Genomic DNA, 25,246 nt, shown 5'->3' on the forward strand with positions numbered 1-25,246 from the left:
GGTGACTTGTCTATGTGGTGCGGGACGCCATAGCAGGGTTATTGTCATCAGTTCTTGTGAAGGTTTTCATCATTTCCTTATTGTAAGGTTGGTGAACCTTACATCCCTAACCACAGCCCAGCCACCAGCAGAAGCCCAGGAAACCAATGGGTAACTCTTATACTATCCCTAACCACTGCCCAGCCAGCAGCAGAAAGCCCGGGGAACCAGGGGTATCTCTTATACTATCCCTAACAGAAGCAGAAAGCCTGGGAAACCAGGGGTGACTCTTATGTATTTATCGCATCCATGGTGTATTTTTTTTTTATCTTTGTCAGCTTCAGATGCTGTTAATAATATCACTAAATGTTACTGTGATAGGTACTATAGTTTAGGCAAGATGGCAGCCCTTATAATTATGGAGAGAAAATGGAATAGAAAAGGTACCGTATTTTCTGGACTATAAGACGCACTTTTTAGCAAGAAAAAATCTTGCTAAAAAGTGCCTGCGTCTTATAGTCCGGAGGTGCCAGACCTCCTGACCTCTGTAAGGGAGATCGGGTGCTACCCAGAACTGCACCCGATCTCCCAGAGAAGAGCCTCCGCACTGCTCTTACCTCTCCCCGAAGTCCTACTGTACGGGACCTGCGGTGATGTCAGAATCATGTGACTGATCACATGCTTCTTACATCACTGCAGGTCTCATACTCTCATGCTGCGCTGGGACAGGGTGAGAAGAAGAGGAATGGGGGAAGTATGTGTGTGTGTATGTGTGTGGTTCTGTGTATGTGTGTGTAGGTGAGCTGTGTGTGTGTGTAGGTGAGCTGTGTGTGTGTATAGGTGAGCTGTGTGTGTGTATAGGTGAGCTGTGTGTGTGTGTATAGGTGAGCTGTGTGTGTGTATAGATGAGCTGTGTGTGTGTATAGGTGAGCTGTGTGTGCGTATAGCTGAGCTGAGTGAGTGTGCGTATAGGTGAGCTGAGTGAGTGTGCGTATAGGTGAGCTGAGTGAGTGTGCGTATAGGTGAGCTGAGTGAGTGTGCGTATAGGTGAGCTGAGTGAGTGTGCGCATAGGTGAGCTGTGTGAGTGTGCGTATAGGTGAGCTGTGTGAGTGTGCGTATAGGTGAGCTGTGTGAGTGTGCGTATAGGTGAGCTGTGTGTGTAAATGTATGTCTGTGTGCGCTTTGCTTTAGTGCAACCAACAGAAATATTTTAATTGGTGTAAAATATATTTTTCCTTTTTTTGGAAGCCTAAATCTGGGGTGCGTCTTATAGTAAGAAGCGTCTTATAGTCCGAAAAATACGGTATATATTTTTTAATCAGTTTTTTTTTCATCTAATTTTTCTGAATCAAAATTTACATTCCAGAGAATTCAAAACCTAGTTGCATTCAATGCGTTATCTATGACCTAACTGAAATGAATGGGTCTGAGTTGAAATGACATACGTAACCTCTGACATGTAACACAGTTCATATTCAAAAATACTAAATGGAGATATTCTCATCTATCACTCTCATCACTGCATTGGTTGTAATTTTCAAAATGGTAACCTTATAAATAACGTTTTTAAACTTGTGATATTGATTAACTGGTAATGTCCCCCTGCATATCATGAACAGACATAGCATTATTGAAACCTGCACATGGACCTAGTATGTAAGAAGAACCACTGTCCTCCTTTAACATAATGTCCAAACATCTCATAGAAACTGTATATGGAATCTAAATGTGGCTATATACGTCCTATTTGCACATGCCCCATACAGATACAGCACGTATATATACATAATGACAGTGTCAAACCATAAACGATCATATCTCCAGAACCATGACACCTAAAAACACAATTCTGGAGTAATATGATGAATAAAGTGTCTGCACCAGTTTTGTGTCGCTGCTGCAGTATGTCCGATAACATAAAAAAAAATGTGCACCAAAAGGGACGTGATAGTTAGTCGGACCGTGCACCAGAATTCTGTTTTTGACGTGCAGACAGAATGAGAAAGTGTTCCAAAAAAAAGTTTGTGCACACTTCCAGAGCAGTGAAGGGGATGCCAGATTCATAAAGAACGTGCACCAGAATTCACGAATCTGGAGCACCCTGCACACTTCACAGGCAAACTTCACATAGTGGTCCACATTTATCAAAAAGTGAAGTGTGCAGGGTGTGCCAGATTCTTGAATTGTGGTGCATGTTCTTCACACAGTACAGAATCTGGTACCCCCCCCGGCACTGCTCTGGAGGTGTGCACCAACTTTTTTTTGGTGCACCTTTCACATGGGATGTGCAACACAATTCGGACACTGCATGATAAGTGTGTCACACAATCCAGCTGTGCATCGGAGCACCCCTTTCAGTACAGTATTTAATGTTGCACATTTGTGTCCTGGACACTTTATAAATACATGTGCAAGCAGTTTGAACTAACAAGAATGTGCAAAGTCAGACAAAAAAACTGGCTTTAATAAATGTGGGCCATTGTGTTTTTAGGTTAAGCATAACCAGAGATATACACTGTTAAAGTTGCAGTAACAAATGTGATTTTTAAATACAAATCTCAATGCCCAAATGTAACTTTAAGAGTAGAGAACTCCAGTTTTGTGGTCCGGATATCTCTGGTATGTGTTTCTAGGTGCCACAGTTCAGGAGATATGACCGTTTGAAGTGCGGTCTCCTCCGACCTGTCAGCTAAAGGAAGAAAGCATAAGGAGCTGCAGAAGACACTTTGCAAAATTAAATGCATCCTCTGCCTCCGTCTCTGAACCATGAAACCATGGTGATGGATTGATACTGTACATATTTATGTATGTTGGTGATGCAAATCAATGGGGGTCTCGTACAGCATGTACTCTGGACATGCCCTTTGATACAGCCCTATTGGCAAGAGATATGGGCTCTTTTCTACTGCTATAGATATTTTTACCCTCTTCTCAACCTATGGGCAAGAGGGCTACTAAGCTAATTCTGGAGGACCACAGCTACCCCTTCCCATCTGAACCTTCTCACCAGGATTCAGGAAATTTGCAGTATGGAAGTCTTGACTGCTTCTTTAAACAACCAGATTCCACTGTTTGATAAAACTTGGGAACCACGGGATAGATTTTGGATGGAGGAGCTGAGGCAGGAGGGAATGTAATTAAGGGTTGAGACTCCTAGTCTCTCCCTTTGTAAGTTGTGTCTTGTACAGGCAGTCCTCGGGTTACGTACAAGATATGTTCTGCAGGCTAAGTTGAATTTTTATGTAAGTTGGAACTGTATATTTTATTATTGTAACCGATGCCACATTTTTTTTGGTTTCTGTGACAATTGGATTTTAAAAATGTAGGATTGTCATAAGAACCAGGGTTACCAATAAAACTTAATTGCAGACACCTGTGATAACTGTTACAGCTGATTATTGTAGCCTAGGGATAAAGTACAATAAATTACCAACACCCAGAGGAGCGTTTATAACCAGTGGTCATCTGTAAGTCGGGTGTTCTTATGAAAGGGACCGCATGTATATGTGTGTAGCCCCCCTCTTGTTTTTATTTTTGTGTCATTGAGTTTATGTTGCAGGGATCTAAACACCTGACTGCCTTTGTAATGTTTAAATTGCCTTTCACCTAACTATTGGCCATTATGATATAATTTTACTATTGCTTACAAATGCAATTTATGTACTTGGTACTTTGTTCACTGTGTCTTATGCCATGTACTGCCTGACACTTATTGTTATATTGTAAAAAAATAAAAAAACACAATTTTAAAAACTGTAAACATAATTTTTCAGCTTATTGAAAAAAAATTTAATGGGGAAAAATTTGAATTGGAAAAATGACAAAAAAAATCATATTTTTTCACATTTTTAGTTATTATAGTCTGTGAATTATAAAAAAAAATTGTATTATTAAAATATCCTTTCAATTTAAAGTCTCACGTGTCATGAAAAAAAGCAAAGTAAAAATTGTTACGACATGTCAAGCGGTTCCAAAGATATTGCTATTTAAAGAAGTGAAGGACTTCAAAACTTGACCTGGACATTCAGACACGAATGACCCTTGGGCATCTGCTGTAAGATAGGCTGTACTGCTGTAAGGTAGGCTATGCTGCTGTAAGATAGGCTATTATGCATGCATAAAATTCTGGACATTTTTTGTAACTTTTTGGTAACAGTTTGTCAAGCCATCTAATATGTGCTTTCTGCTACATCTCATCTGCTTATAGTTCTCTTCATTTTTATAAATGATGAATTAATAACAATTGCAATCAACATAATTAGAAATTCTGCTATATAAAAGTGTAAATTGAGCAAAACCTTGCCAGGGGCGTTGGGAATGTATTGAAAATTGCAAAATGTGGTAAGCGATCTTCGCCTTGAAAAGTAGACTGTATGGCATTTTCACTGAGACTATTGTTAACTGTTATGTACTTATGAAACACAATTTGTCAATGGACATCACAGAGCCTAGCAAAATGTAGTATTTATTGCTTATCATTCACCCAAAGGAGCACGTGTTTGCCTTCAAAAATATAACCTAGCTGTGATAGAGCAGAAGTATGTCAGCCTAATACTTTACTGCAGTTATTAAAAAAGGTAGTTGCTAAATGGAACGCTGAACGCTTTAAAGCACTGTCTTAACTTGAGGGCATCTTTCTTGAAGCATATTTTCATTTCACTCAATAAATTATTCCATCCTGTTCACAAAACACAAATTACATGCGCTATTAGCATTTTCTAAGGCAACTTGAAGATCACAAGTGTTTTTTAATGTGGTGCATAGTACTTTAGGGGCTTTAATAGCTATTTGACAAGAGATTAGAGGTAGAAATATGGCATTTTATTAAAGTAAACATATCAGTATGCCTTGCATGATAAAATGAGCTAGTTTTCTTCACACACAAAAGTTTCTGTTGAGTGATACCTTCAAAATCCCTCCAGGGCACCCTATTATTCACTTTGCTCAGCAGAGAGAGCAACTGAAAATGGCCTCCAATTTTCAAAGAGTATTGCCTAGCCATTCTTTACTGTCAAAATGAAGAAGAGCATAAAAGTTGAGTCAATAAAGTAATATGAAATGCTTAATATAAAAATTCAAAAATGAATGATTAACCATAAAGATCTAACAGGAGCTACTGCAGCAGGGAAAAAAAATTAACATCCCCCCTGAAACCTATTAACACTAGCGATATACAATATAATTTCATGAAATATATTACCTTGCCTCATGCATTTTATGTGGAGCTTTCCTAAACCAATACATCATCACATATATTTACTTTCACTAATATCAAGCTTGTGGTGAAGTCACTCTTTTGGATGATCAATATTGTAGCTGTTCTCGATATATGTACAAAATGAAAGGGTTAAATTTTGGAAACTACACTTATTACCCTAATGTCCCCTGGCAAAAACACCTATCAAATTCAGCTCAGTTCATTAGTACTGTAAAAGCATTTTTGAGGTCATTTGTTAACTTGAAAAACATTGATATAGTATCAAAAGGAGACTTACATTGTTCTTCATGGTGGTATATATTATAAGAATGCTATATATCAATGTCAGTCAACTACAGGGTTCTAGCTTCAGAATAAACCTGATATTGCTTTCAGTAGATATTAAGGCTAACTAGTACTGACTAATATAGGGCTCTTATGTTTACCAGAGTAAGTCGAACTAACTAATTGACACTGGTATGAACACCAAGTAGCCTTGCAATGTAATTGTATTTATATTAAGCACTTGTACACATTTTGTGAACATAAAGGCATATGTGTTGACTTATAAAATCTCTTACTACAAAAAAATGTACTTTATTGAAAAAGTTACTTCAAAGGATTATTCCTGGTCAACTTTTTGCATTAGAGGCAGACCCCAGGGAACGTACAAGATAGGTTCTTTAGGTTTGTACTTAACCTGTCATCAGAAATAGACCTAATTAACTATTACCAGCATGTCGACAAGCAGCTGAACAAATTATAGGTCATGTTTCTTTCATGGCCCAGGTTTGTGGCCTCATCCAGAAAATCAACTTTGAAGTGAGATGTTAGTTGGTAGATTTTCTGTATGATGCCACCACACTGGACCATGAAAGAAACAAAAAATAGAAGATGCACAGCTGCTTATCAACATACCGGTGATGGTTTATTAGGCCAAATTTTGATAATAACTTCCCTTTTAGTTGAATTTGTATGTAATTTGGAACATGCATATTTTATAATTGTAGCTCTAGACAAAAACTGTATTTTTCCCTGTGACAATTGGATATTCACAACTATGTCCTGTCATCGGAAAAAGGTTTATAAATAAAACTTCATTACAGACACCTTGTAGCTGACCATTGCAGCCTGGGGCTAAAGTAAAGCATCCAAAGAGCTTCCTCAGAGGTCATAGTGGGCAGAGAGGTCCGTCTGTCACTAGCGGTCGTCTGTAAGGCGTGGGTATGCTTATGTCAGGGGCCGCTTCTATAATGAAGCTATTTATTTTGCAGTTCTTTTCACAATCTGCATTTTTACTCACTATTACTGCACTCAGAATTTGTGCTGCTGTTTTCAAAGTAGTCTTGTCAGCGGAATGCTGAATTTTATTTCCTACCATGATTAGAAAGGTTCCACACATAGAAAAAAATAATTCAGTGTAATAGTTTAGTACATATAGAAAGGTGTGTAAGAGGCATCAGAAAATCCACATCTATACATTTCCTTTGATATTCTATACAGAACCATGGGATCTATGTAAAGGACAGCAGAAGAAGAGAAACTCAGTCACCAATAACTCTAAATCTAAAGAACCTGACATATTCATATTTTTATTAATTAATTGTATAGTTCAAAATAAAAACATTTTAATGTCTAACACCTAAATATTTAGATTTGTTTGAATTAACAGCTCTGAATGGGAAATAACTACGATAGATGTGGTATATTGCCATTTATTAGCTAATTTATCACATGGATTGACAGATCCTATCCAAACCATCTCTTCCCTCCTGAACAATCTTTAAGGCTAATTTATAATAAGTCCTTCCCTAATGACATATGCCACATTTCCCCCTACCTATATTTCTCTTGTTGTCACTACCTTGCAGGGGCAAATCTTTTGGAGACAGAGAGCCCAAGCTACAACCAAAACCCACTTAGTCACTTAGTGCCAACATGACAATTTAAGCAGTAACTTATTGAACCCTGCTGTATCACAGGTTTCAATTAAATTTGGTGTCCTAAGTTCACCAATACAATTGAAAGATGATGGAAAAATTTGGATTGTAGCTTCCCACCAGGGTCCCCTGAAGAGGAAGGATCCGGTAACCCAGAGCAGGAGCTCCAACGATAATCCATCTCTAACCACACCTTCTTGATCCTCCTGTAGTCCTGGCAGCCAAGGATGTTGCTTTAAAATAGCACTGCGCTTGGCACGTCCTGTGTTGTATTGGATCACAGGGGAAAGCCTTCAGTCCTATCTGGCAAACTCTAAATTTGGGGGGAAGGCCTGGGTGCCCACAGAAAGGGCTCCGAGTGCCACCTCTGGCACCCGTGCCATAGGTTCGCCACCACTGGTCTAGTGTCTTCTTTGCAGGGTACCGAAGGGTTTTCTTTGTAGCATCTATATGATGGCCTAGTTCATATAAAATAGAGTAGGGTTCTTTTTATTGGTTTAGATTAGTAGACCTTGCAGACACCATATCAATTGAACTATAAATATACATTATTGATAAACCAAGAAAATAATTTCCAGTTTGTAGATCATATCATAGTAAATCGTGCATAGATGGGTTATTTGTTTGCCCCAGAGAGCTGTAGATCTAGGAATATTTAAGGCACTAGAGCTATTTTTGTTGGATAGACTTATTTCTCTACCTGCATCATAGTATTAATTCTGCATTTAAACTATGATAGTGTTGGAGGGGCCAGATCCTTATAATGTTGTTAAATACTGTTTTCAATGCTGTGACTCTATTCTAGCCGCTGCATTTAGAAAGAATTTGGATAACTAGGAGACTGCACAAGCAGGGAAGAGGTTAAAAAGTGTTTAATGCAGAAACTCTATATAAAAGGGATTGCTCCAGTGAGACATGTGATAGCTACATTGGGAGAGTGAAATGTGTTTTCCATGCTCATGCAAGTAGCATGACCATTGTTTGAAATCACTATTGCAAATTATAATTAATATTCATCAGGCTTAATCATTAAACTACCACTTTACAAAAAAGGTTTACCTAGTTAGAGGAGCTAACCTATTCGCGCGAGGAGCTGGGTTTTTTTTAAGAAAACAAACATGTTTTTCAACCTCCAAACAAACTCTTAAAGGCTGAAGGTGCAGTCGTCACACGTCGAGTTTACTGCATGCGATGTGTGACTGCACTCTGAAACATAAGCCTTCCCTGTGTTCTGGACTAATATTCAACCCTTCCTTGGCCGAACACTGTTGGGTAAACAGTTTATTATATTGTTTTGTTTGCAAATAATTATTTTAATGGTAAAATTTCTCTAACTTTTTTAGTAGTTTTTCTTTTTTTCTAAGCTACGAAGTTCAAGTCAAAAAGCAAAAAAGAGTTATTAAACTATTTCATTTATCAGCTTTGACATTTGATAGTTTGTTTCATGTATACAGCCGGGTGAAATATGTGCTTGTTACTATGTCTATATTAGAGACATCATTGGTAATAATGGACAATCGAAGTTGAATTATCTCTAATAGCCTCCAAGCCATCAATCAAATAGCATAGTGTTAGCAGTAGCAGGGTTTAGTAATGAGCCCTGTACAGTCTATGCTCACAGTGAAGGACCTTGAGTCACATCTCCTGCACCAAACCCAAGAGAATGGTACTTAGTGTATTTCAATGCACATTTGAGCACAACAGGAAGTAAACCTTGTGAAAGCTGTTGGTGCCTATCAAGGTCACAAGTTAACACGGTCATCTCCTGAGGGAGCTGGACTATGTATTCAGTCTATCAGACACCACCGAGTGCATCTTTTCTGGGAATTCCACAATAAAATGACTGTTATTTATCATTACAAACCCCTTTATCATTTAGTCAATAAAGGCCTCTCTCTCACTTTTTTCCATTGTGAGCACACAGAAATCTGTATTAGTCTCTCTTGGCCTGAGGGCAGGAGATGTCAAAAGCTAAATCATGATCTGCACTGGCTCTCTGGCTAAATTGTGTATGAAGACCTGAGGGTAAAAAGGTGGATTTGCTCATTATTTGAAACTGAAGGATTTTTTACCTCACTTCTTCATATTGGGACATAATATAACACAAATATGCATTTGGAGTATGAGACCTGAGTTATTCCATCTGAACTTATTCTGCTGTCTCATAGATAAATGCAATTTTTCTTTAGCTAAATTTTCATAATTGGTGAACGTGTCCAGGTATGTTTTTTTTACTAATTTTAACTTTTTCATTTTGATACAACACTTAAAAATTATCATCATGGTAAAATTTTCATTGGCACTTTTTAACAAAATTCTCTAGAAATGCAAATCCAGACAAACATATAAATTACAGTATATAATCTGAGTTTTTTGAGTTAGCATAGTGGTGAAAAAAGATTAAAGGTTTCTCTAGCAAAAGTAAGATAGAATAAAAGTACAAAATTCAGTTTCAGTCCCTCATACAAATTCCCCCCTTACCCACATGACCCTTCACCTACACAACCTAATTTGTTACTGTTAGCACCTAATAACTTTTTGCCATTTTGTTTTGCCGTTTTGTGGTGGTTTAACAGCTTTAAGCTTCTTATGTAGTGGGCTCCAAAAGAAAGTTTACCTTTTTTTGTGAAACATAGAGCTAACTGATCATTTACATATTTATAGACATTTTTCACTTTTAGGATTATTTGGGCAAAGCTTGTAAATACCTTATATACTCGAGTATAAGCCTAGTTTTTCAGCACAAAAAATGTGCTGAAAAACCCAAACTCGGCTTATACTCGAGTCAAAAAAATAAATATATCTAAACTCACCTTTCCAGCGACCCCTGTATATCTTCTGTGCAATCTGTCCGGCAGCGGCGGCAGGCTATATACACTGGGGCAGGGTCTGGCAGGCTATATACACTGGGGCAGGGTCTGGCAGGCTATATACACTGGGGCAGGGGCCGGCAGGCTATATACACTGGGGCAGGGCTGGCAGGCTATATACACTGGGGCAGGGGCTGGCAGGCTATATACACTGGGGCAGGGGCTGGCTGGCTATATACACTGGGGCAGGGTTTGGCTGGCTATATACACTGGGGCAGGGTCTGGCTGGCTATATACTGGGGAGGCTGTGACCAGTGCATTTCCCACCCTCGGCTTATACTCGAGTCAATAGGTTTTCCCAGTATTTTGTGGTAAAATTAGGGGCCTCGGCTTATACTCGGGTCGGCTTATACTCGAGTATATACGGTAGTTAAAAAAGGGGTCTAATGTACCTAATTTTCTTTTAATTATCATATTTACACATTGATGTGAAAAGTTGGTTCCCTATTATGTTATTTTTATTTTGATATATAACATGTAAAGGGATAGATGCTCATTTAGTGCTATTGATAGTGATAATTAATCTTACAAGTTTTGTTGAATAATTATTTTCACATTTGAATTTGAGAAGGAAACTAATTTAGGAAAGTAGTATATAGTATAGTTAGAGAGAGAGAGAGAGAGAGAGAGAGAGAGAGAGAGAGAGAAATACACCAAAATCAAAACGTGCCATTTAAATATTTTATTCAATGCATATACCAACATTAATTATAATTGTAAGCCCTGCAGTTGCATGTGTAGTCACTTTTCCTTTTCGTTTTACATATTTCTATTTTATTTTGTCGAAGGTTTGTCCAGGAATTCTATCTATACTGAAGAATAAAGCGACCTGAATATAAGCCAAGGCACCTAATTTTACTGCAAAAATCGGAGAAAACCTATTGACTTGAGTATAAACATTGGTCACAGCCTCCTCCCAGTGTATAGCTTGCAAGCCAGCCAGACCCCTGTAGTATATAGCCAACCCCAGTAGTACATAGCCAGCCTGCCCCCAGTAGGAAATAGCCAGCCTTCCCCCCAGTAGTATATAGCTGGCCTGCTCCCAGTTGTATATTGCAAACCAGCCACCAGTAATATATAGCCAGCCAGCCCCCTTCCCCCTGTATGCCCCGCAAAAAAATAATAAACAGAGTACTCACCTTTCCAACTCCCCCTGCAGGTCCTCCTCTTGCTTCCTGTCCATCAGTAGAGACAGCTCTGTGTGCGCTGCCCGTGCACACACTATAATGTCAGCTGCTCACATAGTCAGCGTGCGTGGACCCATTGCTGCCCACGCACACACTGTGATGTCAGCAAACAGCTAACATCATAGTCTTTGCACAGCCAGCATGCAAGGACATAACGCTGCTGGCGCATAGTAAACAAAGAAGGGGGGGAGTGAGTACTGGGTTTATTTTTGTATACAACCGAGTATAATCCAAGTGAGGATTTTTCAGCACAAAAATTTTGCCAATTAAGTCAGTTTATGCTCAATTATATTCTGTAAGTATTTTTATATATTTGGCTGCAGATCCTAGCTTAAAGTTAACTTATACTTACCTCTCTCTCTGCTCCTGTTTTCCTGCAATGCTGCCAATCACAGCCAGCTTATGTTTTTACATAAAGGGCAGTGGTACCGCAAGTCTACAGCTTTGCGTCAAGGGGAGTGCTTTGCATTTATTGGTAACTAGATCACGTAGAAAGCTATTATGTTCCCAGGATACATAAAGGATGGTCGCCCGGTAAGGTGTCCTGGTTTTTTCTCCCATAGGTCCTCAAGGATTAGGCGCGATACCACATATCCAGAATCACTAATTTATTGTATTTTTAAAAACCCTTCCCGACATTTGACGTAATAGTACTGCATGGCAGGAGGTGCGTTCCCACAAAATGCAGTACTATTACGTCAAACTTCTGGCCCCAGCTCCTGAATAGAGCCTGGGCCAGAAGCGGCGGGTGTCGGCTATATATTATAGCCGACACCTGCCTCTAACACCCGCGATCGGAGATTTCTCCGATCGCGGGTGGTAACCCCTAACACGTCGTGCTCGCGCTGACCGCGGTGTTGAGGGCATTTAAAGTGAATCGGACAGCCCCCCCCCCCCCCGGATCGCTTGTTCAAGCCTACCTGTAAAAGTAAATTATAAAAGTTAAAAACATTAAATAAAAACATTTTTAATTCACTTTATTTAATTAATTATTTTTGAGTCCCCTAAACACAAATATTCCCTATACACATGCAATAAAGTGAAAAAAGCACAAAATCCCCAAAAAACTCACATATTTAGTATCGCCATGTCCGTAACAATCCGTACAATAACTCAGAAACATTATTGGACCTGCTCGGTGAACGCCATAAAAACAAAACCCGAAAAACCCGCTAAAATGTAAATTTTTCATAAAATCTCTACACAAGAATGTTCTAAAAAGTGATCAAAAAAATTTATGTGCGCCAAAATGGTACCACTGAAAAGAACAACTCAACACGTATAAAATAAGGCTTAAAGTAGCTCTGTCAACAAAAAAATATTAAAGTTACATCTCCGAAAAGATGGCGATGCAAAAACAAATGAGATTTCCTCTATATTAGTTTTTGTCCAGTAAAATTGTAAAAATAAATGAAAAACTATATAAATGAGATATCACCGTAATCGTGGTGATCTGTAGAATAAAGATAATATAGTATTTTTAGTGTATAGTGTACGACCCCCCAAAAATACGAAAAGAAAGTAAACCAAAATTGACAATTTTCTTTTCACCCATACATTCAAGAGTTAATAAAATGCCATCAATAAGCTAATGACCCACTAAAATGAAGTATTTGTAAAGTGCATCTCAAGTCGCAAAAAATAAGCCCTTATATGTCCATATTGCCAAAAAAATAAAGATTGTATAGCCAATAAAAAGTGACAGTGCATAATCTGCTCTGAATGGCGCAGCTTCCCTTCGATGCCCTGGCGTGTGCCCATACAGCAGGTTACCACCACATATGGGGTGTTGTTATACGCGGGAGGGATTGGGTATCAAATTTTGTGGAGCGTTTTAATATTTTATCCACTGAAAATTTGTCCATTTTTTGAAAAACACATTCATTTAGCCAAAAAAATTTTACTTTCAAAATTGCATCTGATTTTGTTTTAACCCCTGTAAAACAATTAAAGGGTTAACAAACTTCATAAAAGTTTTTTTTACGTATGTTGAGGGGTGTAGTTTCTATAATGGAGTAATTTATGGGGTTTTACTTTTATTTAGGTTTCTCAAAGTGACTTGCAACCTGAGCAGGTCCCTCAATAGCAGGATTTCGCGTTTTTAATGAAAATGTGAAAAATCGCACATTACGTTCAAAGCCCCATAACATCCTACAAAAATAAGAGAATGCAAAAAAAACCTTGTCCACATAAAGTAGACATTCGGTGAATGTTAGTTATTATATAATGTTAGTATTTTTGCAGTTATGACTATATATGGAAAAAGTAGAACATTTTGAAGTTCGAAAATCAAGAATTTTTCAAAATTTTCACCAAATATCTGATTTTCTCATAAATAAATGCAAAACATACCACCAAAATTTTTCAACTAACATGAAGTCCAATGTGTCATGAGAAAACAATTTTAAAATCACTTGGATATGTTAAAGTGTTCCGAAGTTATAACCATTTATATTGACACAGGGCAGATTTGAAAAAATGGGCCGTGTCAGGAAGATGAAAAGTGGCTTCGGCGTTAAGGGGTTAAAAACATATAAATATATAAATTCATATACATTAGCAAGATGCGTTTCGAATCCGTAACGGATTCTTCCTCAGTTGCAGTCCGTTCCTGATTTGAAATGCGTCTTGCCAATGTATACTGCTAATTTGAAATAAAATATCTTTTACTTCATCAGCTGCCATTCCTAAAATGGCTGCTGATGGAGGGTCATGTGATCTTAAGAGTCCATGACCAATATATCTGCCATAATAAATACTATCATAAGGTCCTGGCAGTTAGACTAGTCATAGACAGTTATGATTACATGACCCTCCATCTGCTGCTATTTTAGGAACAGGAATGGCAGTTGTAGAGGTAAAAGGCCTCTCTGTACCAGGGGATTGATTTACATTTCAGGAAAGCAGTGCAGAACTTTTAATAGGTGTATACTGGTACATTACCTAACACACAAATTACAAAAGACATAAGGTAAAGTGTCCAGCCCCTTTAAGCTTAACTGACACCCTCAGCCCATATTTGAAAGAAAGACTTATGTTAATGACACTTGACATTGCACATGGCGGGAGACTTCCCACACACTTGAAGTTTACTCCAGCATTGATCATGCACCAGTAAAAATGGCATCTAGCAATTCACAGATTTCTCAGGGGCAGAACTCTATGGGGATGATTTACTTACCCTGTCCACTCACGATCCAGCGGCGCGTACTCTGCGCTGGATTCGGGTCCGGCCGGGATTTATTAAGGCAGTTCCTCCGATGTCCACCAGGTGGCGCTGCTGCACTGAAAAGCATTGGAACGTGCTCAAGTTCACCGGCCTATTCCTAGTGAAGGTAAGTGCAAGCTCCGCGACACATTTTTTGTTTTAAATGCGGCGGGTTTTCCGAATCCGTCGGGTTTTCATTCGGCCACGCCCCCCGATTTCCGTTGCGTGCATGCCAGCGCCGATGCGCCACAATCCGTTCGCAATGCGCCAAAATCCCGGGGCAATACAGGGAAAATCAGCGCAAATCGGAAATATTCGGGTAACACGTCGAGAAAACGCAAATCGGGTCTTTAGTAAATGACCCCCTATGTGTTATAGCTTAATAAATAATATATGCAACCCCCTGAATTATTAACAAACAGACCGCCCCATATATTACATTTCCTCCAAGAATTATAAACTAAAAAACAACCCTGCAAATTACCGTATTTTTCGGACTATAAGGTGCACAAAGAAGCCTATGATTTTCTTAGAAATCAAAAGTGCGCCTTATAGTCCGATGCACCCAATATATGAAATGGGAATAGCCATAGTGCAAATCACAGCTTATCTCCCTGTCCGACCACTCACCTCTGCACCCTGAGTCCTTGCTGCTGCTTGCAGAGGATGGTGCCGATCTGTGGCCTACGTTCTCCTCTGTACTCGTGTGTACAGGCGATCTTCATCATGCCCCCCGTCGTAGGTATGCACTCGGGGTGCTGCCGTGGAGAGTCGCTGCCGTGCATGGTCAGTTTACCAGTGCTGGTGGCGGAGCAGGCTCTCTGTGCGACCTCTCGGCATCCAAACCACGCCCCTGGACCCCTTCTAACCCAAGTAGCCGCCTGCGCCTTATGTATGGACCAAGACGTCTTTGCTGCTCTTTATTCTTAATGCGCCTTATAGTCCGGTGCGCCTAATCAGCCGAAAAATACGGTAATTATATGATATAACCTTATATACAGTGGTAACCTAATTGATTGTATTCCTCCCAAAATTATAGAATTGCAGCATCCCTTAATTTATTATATACTACCCAAGCAAATCATATTATATATAGCAACCCTATAAAAATTAACCCCTTAACGACTTGGCCTATTTTAGTTTTTTCATTTCCATTTTTCACTCCCCACCTTCAAAAATCTATAACTTTTTTATTTTTCCACATAAAGAGCTCTGTTATGGCTTATTTTCTGCGTAACAAATTGCACTTCGTAGTGACAGTATTTAATATTCCATGGCGCGTACTGGGAAGCGGGAAAAAAATTCCAAATGCAGTGAAAATGGTGAAAAAACACATTTGCGACGTTTTCTTGTGGGCTTGGATTTTACAGCTTTCACTGTGTGCCCCAAATGACATGTCTACTTTATTCTTTGGGTTGCTACGATTACGTGGATACCAAATTTGTATAGGTTTTATAATGTTTTCATACATTTAAAAAAATTAAAACCTCCTGTGCAAAACTTTTTCTTTTTAATTTGCCGCCATCTTCTGGCGGCAATAACTTTTTCATACTTTGGTGTACGGAGCTGTGGGTGGTGTCATTTCTTGCGACTTTTGATGGTGTTTTCATTTTTAGGACTGTGCGACCTTTTTATCACTTTTTATTAATTTTTTTATATTTTCCAAAATGGCAAAAAATGTTCATTTTTGACTTGGACGCTATTTTCCGTTACGGGGTTAAACGCAGTGAAAAACCGTTATTATATTCTGATAGATCGGACATTTTCGGTCGCGGCGATACCTAATGTGTTTAGGATTTTTACTGTTTATTAATATTAATATCAGTTCTAGGGAAAGGGGGGGTGATTAGAATTTTTAGGGTTTTTTATTGTGATTTTTTTTTTAAACTTTTTTTTACTTTTACTTTTACTATTTTTCAGACTCCGTAGGGTACTTTAACCCTAGGTTGTCTGATCGATCCTTCCATATACTGCTATACTACAATATGGCAGTATATGGGGATTTTACTCCTCATTCATTACAATATGCTGATAGCACATTGTAATGAATGGGTTAAAACGGCCTTCATGAGACCCAAAGCTGTCATGGCAACGGATCACCGCTCCCCGTGACGTCATCGGGGAGCGAAGATCCGCATCTTTTTGAAGCCTCCGGCAGCATTGCCGGCGGCGATCGAAGTGAAATCACCTGCGACTTACAAAGAGTTACCGGCTATGGAGAGGGCTCGGCCCGCGGGGTTAATATTACATGCAACAGCAGTCACTACCCCTGAAATTAATTATTTATACAACCCCCCTGAATTATACAATGTATAGGAATTCCCTCAAATAATTTAATTATTTACTGCACCTCCATATCTACATTGCAACCTAATTAATTATATATACACCTCAATTATAGTGAGGTGTATTATGTTAGGTATGAGGGGACTGCATATTCATGGGACCTCATGGGAAAAGTAATAAGAAAGTTTGAAGTGTTTAATATATTAACAAATACTCGAACATGTAATTGATATTGTTCCATCCATCACAAATGAACATAATATTGGTTCTGCACAGTGAATGTCATACTAAGCTGAAAATAGAAAATGTAAGAACTGACTCCAAATACCTCACTGCAATATATACAGGTACTTTATTTAATTAACATTAAAATATTAATAAGGAGATACATTGAGAATATAATTCATGGAGTTAAAACAACCAAGATAAAAACAGAGTGGGAGGTGGGGGGAAGGGTATGAAGAGATCCAACAGACCAATAAACCGATAGCAATAGTATATACCAGGACTGTATTTAGAACATCAAGGACGGGTGATCACCTAGGTGAGTGTTCATCAACAGTGGTTTTGTACAAATTAATACAATGATAAAAATTGCCCAAAAATTCATAAGTACATTTACCCCAGGACAGCACACGAAAAATGTTATCAATTTTAAAAGCAGTGACACTGAAACAAAAGAGCTAAAGAAGCTTTTTCATTATTAGAAACATAAATTTGCAAATAATCTGACCCACACAGATGATAATATAATAAATTGTATGACCTAGCGCTGCTTTTTCTGCATGCTGCAAAGAGTTGGCTCATACATTGCTATTTTTTCTGTTATATAACAATAATGTTTTTAGTAAAAACTCTTCCTAAAACGAAATGGTGTATACCTTGAAAAGTTGACTGCTTTTTTTGGACTGGTATTTTGTCAATACGGCTGGCAAGTCTCTGGGTAAAGGACATGATGAAGCGCTGAAAGCTTGATTATCATTGTGTTGCGGTTGTTTCAGGGCACTGATGAATCCTTCACAGCCTTTTTTTTACTATCTACAGTCTACAGTTGCTGGGGAGGACAAGAAAGACTCATAAAGATGACATGTTTGCTCTCCAGCTCCCTGATGGGGCTTCTATGTATTACCTGGATCTAATTATCTCATCTCCAGTTGACAGAGAGGTTTCCATAGAGCACTTTCCATCACCGGGAACCTTACCCAGGCTTCCAATGTTTTAAATTGTTTAAAAACACCAGGGAGATTACACTGTGCAACCTATATCCTTAGCTGTCTAATGACTTGATATATTTTTGGACCTTCTGCTCATTGGATGAACAAGCCAGAGCAAATCATGTATTGACCTCAAAGCATTTATAAACTGTGGAACATTATATTCTCATCAGAGCCATAGGGCCAGTAAACTATAGCTTCTCAGCAGTGAAACATGGTTTTGGTTATGCACTGTGTTCCTAGGGATGCACCAAAACAATAATATATCATTCGAGGCACACGTCGCCTTCTTTATTGAAAGGCAAAACAAAGAGTTGAGGACAAAAATCATTACTTCTTTAGCAATTTTTCACAAAATGCTTTTGTTTTATACTTGACACACAGAAGGGACTATACGCTGCAGTGAAAATGATGTATAGCTTGGTGACAAATGTAATTTTCTTTATAAAGCAGCAGCCATAAGGATATACACAGTTCAGGAAGTTATTTTGCCTTTTGAATTCATTTTTTAAAATGCATATAATCTCCTTACTTACAGCATTGGGTTTACATACACAACTACTTTGTAAACATGCAATTCAATGGCCTCATTGAGAATGTAACAACTTTATTGCACAATGAATGTTTTTCTTGCCTAGGGCCAACAAAGACTCACATCCCAAGGAAGCATGCAAAGGAATTAAAGGCAATTGCCTAAGTGATATAAGCAGCACAAAAAATATATATACATGTCAAGGCACAAAGATAACATTTTCTTAAGTGATATTTTCTACAACTGGTCCCCATGGAAAGGGTTTTATTTTGTACTTCCCTGGAAAGGGTTTTATTTTGTACTGTTTTCCCTGAACATATGTTTTGCACGGGGTATATATATATATATATATATATATATATATATATATATATATATATATTTATTTATATACACCGCAGATCAAAATTAGAGAGCACACAATTCCTAAATGTAAAGGTCAATGTGTGTATATCCCAACATAAAAGGTAGATGAATTTTCGGCACACACAATGAGTTTTCTTTGCTTAATTAATTTTTATTTGTAGTGAAAAGATTCATAGTAATCGGCCTTCACCATGAAGTAGTTTTGTATCATAACATCTTTTTTCAAACATAAATAGATCAACAATTATTACGACATTTCGGTCATCTCGACCTTTGTCAAGTGTGATCTTATTTTTTCTCATTTCAGAAAAAATAGAAATATTGAAATAAGTTTCTCCCCCACTACTTCAATCCGGATGGAAGAATATCAATTTTTTCATGTATATCAATGAACCTGTTTTTGATTTATATCGAAATTTTTAGTTGCTATGCTTAAGATTATGTGAATGTTTTGATCTTTTTGCGATCCAGATCATTTATGATACAATCTCTTTATTAAGATATACACTCTTACCTTTATTCATAGTGCTTCCTATTCATCACGACTTTCACACTACAACACTAAGTTCTTTGACATGCGCAGTAATACCCACACGAGGCGCCACACATAGTGTCTCTCTTCTTTATAACAATTCTTATTTTATATAACTTTATATTACACACAAGTCTTCTTTTGACTACATTCCATATCTTAGCTTTTTTATTAATATACACACTTACCTTTACAAATAGCGCTTCCCTGACATACTGCAACACCAAGCCTCCAGTCATGCGCAGCAGCGCCTATATGTTGCGCCACATATAGCGTTCTCCTTCCCCATAGCAACCTGTCTCCCTTCCGGTCATGCGTATCTGACTCTTGATGACGCCGAGTCAGTATATAAATAACGTGCGCACATGCAACTAGTGCTTCTGCCTCACCTCAACTCCATATACCTCCATTACAAAGTAAGTCTTCTACAACAGATTTCTTTTAACTCCTACATGCTGCTTATGTTAAATCTTGCTTTTACTAATGAGATGCTTTTGCAACTTCCATCCACCTCCCTGTAACCTGTTATTCCCCTTCACTCTGGCACTCAGAGCTTCTACATAGTTTTACCTGTTTCTAGTTACTACTTTATCTGGATCTTTCTTAAAATACCTGTCTAGAAGAAATTTTCTCTTTTCATGAATCACAATTATGTGACTCTTTCTTAATACGAAATTATGTTACCTAATCCAGACTATTATAAATATATATCTACTGTTATGTACTTTCTTTATGATGTTTGCCATTCATTTAACGTGAATAACACTATATATATCCTTTGTATAACACGATTATGTAGATTTACATATAGAACGATGTAACGACCCTTCCTAATATCTTGTTTATTATTAATTTTTCAGAATAAGATCACACTTGACAAAGGTCGAGATGACCGAAACGTCGTAATAATTGTTGATCTATTTATGTTTGAAAAAAGATGTTATGATACAAAACTACTTCATGGTGAAGGCCGATTACTATGAATCTTTTCACTACAAATAAAAATTAATTAAGCAAAGAAAACTCATTGTGTGTGCCGAAAATTCATCTACCTTGTATGAAGTGGACCGAGAATCCCAATTTTTTTGAGCACCACACATTCCAGTAGAGTGCGGTACCTCTGCTACTACATATTATATCCTAACATAAGTCATATATCAGTATTTTAAGCTTTTTTTTAAGAATAAAATGCAAATGAGGTAATTGAAAAAGAACACTGATTAGAATTAGTGAACACTTTCAGATACTTGCAAGTTTATTGGTGTTAGTCTGGTGCCTGGTGCTAACTTCCTTAATTATCCGACAAACCCTATATAACTTACAGCCTAACTTTGATGTTTTCACTTACTTTTGAAAATCAGTGTGCCATTCTAAAGTGACTGAAACCTTCCTGCAGCAGGTTGTCCAGGTGAAGGCCAAAAGGGGTGACTCTATCAGCCATAGCAAGAGATGTTGGTTTTTTCAAGCCTGTGATTTCGAGAATATTGCAAACTTATGTTTGTCCTTTGGAAGACAAATGCAAGAGAGGACAGGATAATGTGGAGAATTTCCATAAATAGTAGTTTCAACAATACAGCAGAAATTGCTTGCCAGTTCAGTACTGAACAGGGTAAGAATCTGTCTCATCATACCGTGTCTCAACTGGAAACCCACTCTGCAGTAACCAATCCCCTGAACAGCCACAACAGTGCAGGATGACACAGATGGACACAGTGGTCTGGAGCACCAATGTAGTTTGACCAGCCACTGAGTCTGTCATCTTGTGCACCATTAACCTCTACTAATAGCCTCTGCTGATGCATCAGTTGTTATATGCCGATGCGGAAGTGCGTCAGGCAGGGAGCTAGCGAACCATCACCTGTACACAAACTAGTTAGCTAGACAATCCAAGAAGGAAGTGAAGTTATAGATACTTTAAGTTATCCACTAGGCACTTGGTGAGGTCTCTCCATATATATAGATATAATTCTGTTGTATCAATGTGTGTCTAAGATATACTATTTACAGTGGCTTAAGCTAAAGAAACACGTGCGTGCAATGCCTTCTATTAAAAATATTATTTAAAAAAACCTATATTTCCATGTGAAACTGCATTAATCCATGCTCAGTCTATATGGTTAGCGCAGTGGCGCTACATTGTTATTGTGTTTTACATTGGAGTTCTACTTTTATTTGTGGCGCTTAGCATTCGGGTGCAGGCCACTGATTTACACCAGAGGCAGCATATTTTTCTCCCCACTCATTTCTTATAGTTCTGTCTGGGCTTTCTTAAATCTAATAAATGGATCTCTATATACCGAAACCCATATTGTTACCTTCACCCTGTGTATGAATAAATAAAAACATTAAATTTTCTATTTATCAAACATTATTCACACTCCAGGAACACATCAGTTCAAATATCAAAAAATGTTATCAATAAAAATCTCTTTATTCTAAGAAACCAAAATATAAAAAATGTGAAATTTTCAAAAAATATATCACAGATGGCAACCAAACATATTGAATTATGCAATTCTCTGACACATATTTTATACCCTTGCAAACTTTTTTGTTATTTATATGTTTAGATGTCTAGTAAATACTATATTATTGAATATGTTGAGAATAATTTTGCCACATTCCTGATGCAGCTGCTCTACTTTCATTATCTATACTGAGACAGTGTATTCTCATTTTTCTGTAGTGTCAATCATAATCTAAAGTATGGAGCGCATTGCCCTGATCCTCTATTAACTCACTGCATGAACCTGTCCATCTCATAGCATAACCCCATGACACATATTACCTAGATTGTGTATCGCTTCAAAGATGTCACATACTATCTTATTTATTAATTGATATTAGGAAATACTTTTTATCTATCTATACATCTATAATCTATATATCCATCTATTCTCTTACTGTTATTTATCTCTAATCTATTATCTTTCTGTTTATTATTTATCTTCTATCTGTCTATTATCTATTTATAGATATCTGTCTATTTTTCTATTCTCTGTCTATTATTTATTTCTAACTTATTATCTATCTGTACATTATCTATCAGATATCTGTCTATTTTTATCTATCTGTCATCGGTCTGTTATATATCTATAATCTATCTATATTTAATGTATCTGTTTATTATCTCCATATATATTTTATCTATCCTTTATCTATTATCATCTATTTGTCTATCTTTTCCATAATTATCTACTTTATACCTATCTCACGTTAATCTATCATTCATCTTTCATTAGGATATTTGCATTTTTACATTAAATGTAACGTTCGCATTCTGTAATCACATGGAATTATGTGTCACCTTTGGTGTAAAATAGATGATAATAGAACAAATTTGAATACACCTTTATGCTTCTACAGTGCAATTAAACATATTTATTTGTCCAGGAGCACAGGTGAGTGGACTTATAAAAATCACTGCAAGACAAGATGTATTGAAACCTGGCACCAGATGACAAATACGGCCGAGGTGCACCAAGAAGAGATGTATTGATTTTTAAATGATTAATAAGGAGAATATAATTGTGTTTCATTAAGATGGATGGGATTTCATTTAGTCTGTCTTCTCTTTTTCCACTTCAGATGTGAAAGGAAATCAAGCCATCATCAGCGGCACATCGTGTTAGTCTGCCATGGCAACAAGGTCATTGATTGAGTAAAAGTACTTTTGGAAAAGGCTAGCTATTTCTTAATGTGGATTACTTGTTACTAGAACAGCCACGATGTCTGGGGGAACAGGCCAAATTTTATATAATTGCTTAGAGAGTCACAGGAGACTTCTACAGCTGCTCTGTCTTATTACAGCTATAGTTTTTACCTCTTTTATAAGGTAGTGTATAGATGAGGGTGTTCTTTAGTCTATATAGTATAGTCTATACAATATTGTAGTATACAAGTATTTATTACACAACATACGTTTCATAAAACAGTAAAGCAACATCAGGAAACATTTAGATTTGTATGCATCTCTAGATATGTAGGGGCTCATTTACTTACAATCCCGCTGTAGTTCACCGAAAGTGCTTTGTTCGACAATAATGCACTGTGCCGTGATAAACTAAGATTGTGCGCCCGATATCCTGCATGTTTCGCTTCCCTGCTCAGGTCCGATAGAGTTCACCATCTTTTTAGTGGTGCATCTAAGTGCTTGGGTTTGCAACACAATTTGAAAGTTAAATCGCAGCGCTCAGTCCGAATCTCTAAGATACCTGTGCAAGCCGTGTAATCCCTGAAAAAGGTGCACAGTCCAACTAAATTGAGCAGCGCAACCCTTAGTAAATGAGCCCCATAGTGTAGAGCTAAAAGGTTTTTTTACTATAATTCATGCACAACTTCAGGTTCTAAAAAGGAAGAGAATAATGGAAATTTAATGGTGTTGTGAAATGAACACTTATATCGGTTCCGATACTGGTCCTCTGCAGAAGCCTGCTTTGCAGATAAGACAAAATTTTCTGCTTTGTAAGGTCATCCAATTTTTTAGTCCATTTAATTTTTTTTTACAGGGTTTTCACAATCATATACAGGTGTCAGTATTGGAGGGGAAAGGATTGTAAAGCCCCAATACTAAATCCCTCAACTGTCTCTGCCTACTTGACGACTACCCTAAAGGAAGGTCTCCAACCAGGTGACAACAATTCGGACACCAATCGATCAAAGCCTTTCCAATGAACCAGATACTAAACACCTTTCCTGACCTTCTAGTAATCCAGGATCTTGGAGACCACAGTTCTCAACTGTCCAATAACATCATTTAAAACAGGGTTCTCAGAAGAGGAATTTATTACTTCAACAGGCTTTTATGAAATACATTGTGTATTTTGAAACTCTAAGGTAATCAAGATGGAATGACACTGGATTAATCACTTTGACAATTTTATAGGAATCAATTCACCACAGAGCCAGCTTACCTGAAGGAACCTAAAAACCAGGACCCTGTGACCTCCCCTTGTCTGCATATTTTTTGTGAAGGGCCTGAGACTTTTCCAGGATCTTTAGAACCTGTGTCCAAGCTGTTCACAACTTCTTAGACTCATTCGACAGGTTGTTTAGGGTGGCAGAGGAGAATGACAAATAGCTAGGTTGGAACCTGTAATTAAAAAAATATGTTGACAGTCTAAGCATTAACAAAAAAGCAGATGAAATTAACAATTTTATATCCAACATGGTAAAAAAGGCCCTCAAAAATGCAGCAATTGGCAATATTAATTATACAGGCTACAGCTGACCATGGATTTCCACTCCACACAGCATTCTGTCTGTCAATAGTATAACATGATCAGGTCAATGAGCATAACATCTTCCGGTCCCTTTATGATACCCAAAGATCTGAAAGTTATCTGCTGTTTCCTGGATTTTTTTAGTGCAATAACATAGATGATTTTTATAATCCAGTGAAAACATGATTTTCCTTTTATAATTTTGTAAATTATCCTTTTTCATATTCATGTTTTAATGGTAAATGCTACTACGAAGAATTGAAAGTTGTTACAATTATGACTAGTTATAACATGTAACCAGTTTTCCACCACTGTTCTCAATTCATCTTAAGGAAGATGTGTGGTTCTCTATGAGCTAGAAATCAATGGCAGACTGCATTATATAGTATTCTGTATTTCTACAGTAGAGCTAGAATATTTTTAGTAGGATTGTGTTGAGAATATATTAGTTCACATAAGTTTGCATTTGAAAGGATTCAATCTCTAAATCGCAAGCAAAAGATTTATATCTAGTAATAGTTGTTAAACTCAACTACAAATGGTATTCTGTAGGATGAACATACTAAATCAAACTATGAATACAAAGAGATTAAGTGGTTTTCCATATGTGCCAACACTGATAACTGAGGATGGAGCCATTTCAGCAGTGCTAAACTGGTAGTGGATGTGAAACAATGCTTGACAATATATTTCCACAAGCTCAGTTATATAG

General features: G+C 37.5%; 1 long non-coding RNA gene across 2 annotated transcripts in view; it reads right to left on the reverse strand.

Annotated features, from left to right (window-relative positions):
- Window positions 1–4,835: 4,835 nt before the first annotated feature.
- The window catches only part of LOC140134067 (uncharacterized), a 43,400-nt gene continuing 22,989 nt past the window's right edge, over window positions 4,836–25,246 (reverse strand). Inside the window, exons 2-5 of one of the 2 annotated variants that reach the window (XR_011856062.1) lie at window positions 24,226–24,404; window positions 20,661–20,815; window positions 17,550–17,722; window positions 4,836–4,988 (exon numbers count right to left, since the gene is read on the reverse strand). This is a non-coding gene — a long non-coding RNA (uncharacterized lncRNA). Of the gene's footprint in view, window positions 4,989–17,296; window positions 17,723–20,660; window positions 20,816–24,225; window positions 24,405–25,246 lie in introns of those variants that run through there. The other variant, XR_011856061.1, reaches the window with a different exon arrangement.

The sequence above is a fragment of the Engystomops pustulosus genome, chromosome 5 (assembly GCF_040894005.1).
Source record: "Engystomops pustulosus chromosome 5, aEngPut4.maternal, whole genome shotgun sequence".
NCBI lineage: Eukaryota > Metazoa > Chordata > Amphibia > Anura > Leptodactylidae > Engystomops > Engystomops pustulosus.